This window comes from Trachymyrmex cornetzi, unplaced genomic scaffold, assembly GCF_001594075.2.
Source record: "Trachymyrmex cornetzi isolate Tcor2-1 unplaced genomic scaffold, Tcor1.1 scaffold387, whole genome shotgun sequence".
In the NCBI taxonomy this organism is placed as follows: Eukaryota; Metazoa; Arthropoda; class Insecta; order Hymenoptera; family Formicidae; genus Trachymyrmex; species Trachymyrmex cornetzi.
In genome coordinates, this window is record NW_017298608.1 from 110,944 (window position 1) to 113,788 (window position 2,845).

Below are 2,845 nucleotides of genomic sequence, written 5' to 3' on the forward strand. Positions count from 1 at the left end.
AAAAAAAAAAAAATTGTTCTACTATAAAAAACGACGTAGATACGACGACTTGAAAATTACCATAAAAGGCAAAATTACCATAAAATTCAAAATTAAAAATCGCTATTTCTTCGAAAATAAATTTTTTAAAAAAAAATCCCGATACACGTGTTCGCTTATTTTATACTACAATTGGTAAAAAAAGTTTGAAGCGATTTAAAAATGTCGAAAAAAAGTGTTCGGTTTGTAAAAGAATGCCTCATTTGCAAGGATCAGAATTAAATAGTAAAAAATAACGTTTTTTTTACAAAACAATTTTTTATGAAACATTTTATTTATTCATTTTATTGATTAAATTATAATAAAGTATTTATAATAACAAAACGGTGGTCATGGAAATTTGAATCCGCTAAGGAATAACAATTCGCTTGCTGAAACGATTAGTAAAATAAACATGATGAGAGTTAAGAAAAAAATGTATTTTATGTACAAATATTGAAGAGTTGCTGTAGTTTTCTTATATGTTAATGCGAAATATGATGACTTGAATATTACCCATGATTAATTACTTATAAATCTATATATATATATAATAGAAGAAGTGATGAATATTAATTTTGAACGACAAATAATTGCATTTAAAATAGTATTCAAGAAACCTTTTTAAAAATTCGTAGTCTACTGCTAGCAACCGGTAGTTTATAGCAGCTATTGACATTTAAATTAAAGCTTGGCATTCGTGGGATTCCAGTACAGTGTGTACGTGTGTCACTCTTTTATATTTAGTCTCTAGAAGATAATGAATCGAAAAATATTAGCGTAAATATTCACGGAAATAAACTTTATTTTTTGTGTCAAGGTTGTTTCTTGCTATTCGTAATAATGAGAACAAGATAAAAATGGATTTCGACATCGGTAAATAATTTGGTGATATAATGAGCGTCTTTATATCGCTGGATGGTTTGGAGCTTAAGCGACAAGATAATCACAGATAAATGATACTCTCGGATACGATTTCCACGACTCCGTATAAATTATATGAAATTTCGTATGAAATGTTATGAATAGAACTAATATTGGGCCGTAGCTGAAACCAGAATCAAACGAAAAAGATAAGACTAAACTGTAGAATGTCCATCCATATCATACATGGAAAGAATGGTTTTGTTGAAGTATTAAAAAATTTAAGTAAATATAGGTTTATGAAAATAATTTGTTAGACCATGAAAGTAATTATGTAGGATCAGATAATGATACTATAGAAATTTTTAACATTCTAATTTTGCACGTTCTATAATTATTTAAATTATTCAACAAAAATTATTTTCAGATCTAGCTAAATTTTTAGATTATAATTCAATCAAACTTTCATTCTTTCCATGTATAATACGATACATCTTTGCATATCATTGTATCAAAATTTTGATAGATAAGAATGCAATGAACCAGGTCTACATTAATATGCGCGCTATAATATGATACGCAAAGTAAACAAGTAACAAATCTATTATTTCCATTTTCAGAGATAAGAATAGGAAAGGGAAGAGGAGAAAAAGCATTAGCGATATGAAAAAACATAAAAGAAGAAAAGATCAAAAAAAGGAAGAGAAGAAGAAAAAATAAAACGACCTGCATGTTAGAATACATTAACGTACGCTAGAGCCGGTTTTCCTGAACAACCTTGCGTACGTGACAAAGTTGAACGTTCTGGCTGAAGTTCATTAGTTATTTTCTGAACTTCCATCTCGACTTGATAAAGAACGGAGCAAAAGTTCATTTCTCACGGCCGATCGATCGTCTCATTTTATCGAGGACGTCCAGATAAGGCATGATCGAATAACGTCGTCGACATCAGACTTTGAAGGGAGTTACATTCTTTTTTTCGAATACTTGTCTTTGTATCCCGAACAAGTTCGTCGAGTGTGGCTCAATCCATTTTCAGGAATGGCATGCTGAGCTAAACCGCTTGTATAAAAAAACATGTCCCAGACAACACAAAATATTTACAAAATATTTAGAAATATTTATAAGATTTATTTTAAATATTTTGTAAATATTTTTGTGGTTTTTAGATTGCACAGATCATAAATATTTATTATAAATATTATGAAATACTTATTAGAATAGTTTTAGTAAATGCTATAAAAATACTTATTGAGACATTATAATTCAAACAAAAAATACTTATTAGAAATATTTATTTATATTTATCATAAATATGGCATAAAATATTTAGTCTATATTTTAATATTTCGAATAAAGCTTTATATAAAATATGTATAAAATATCTATATAACATTTCAAAAAATGAATGTTAATAAATATTTATCATAAATATTCTGTGCTGTCTGGAGTGTTGAATTTAAAATTAGTAAGAAAAAAATACAAATGAATAAACAAATATGATGACAAATTTATTAACAAAACATCAAAGCATTTATGCGAATTTGAATTTTTCAAATATACAAAATGCTCGGCATTCCGAATAAGCCTGTTGTGTGTGCGTGCAAAACATAGGTTTGTTTTTTTCCCTGCACTGCTTGCACTAGTTCAAGAAGTGTACACTACATCGTTCTTTTTGTGTACACTGTAACGAAATGACGTCATGTACTCTGTTCTTTTTCGAGGTGTAGCGATATTCAGTGCAACCCTTACGGAAAAAAACTATTAATAAATAGTAAAATGGCCAATAGTAATTTGGCTAATAGTACTGTTGGCCAATAGTTACTGTTGGTCAATAGTTACTGTTGGCTAATAGTTACCGTTGGTCAATAGTTACTGTTGTCAGTAGTTACAAACACGAATAGTATTGCACCATAAAACGTTAATTAGATGATATTTTTCATTATAACATTTGTTATCATGA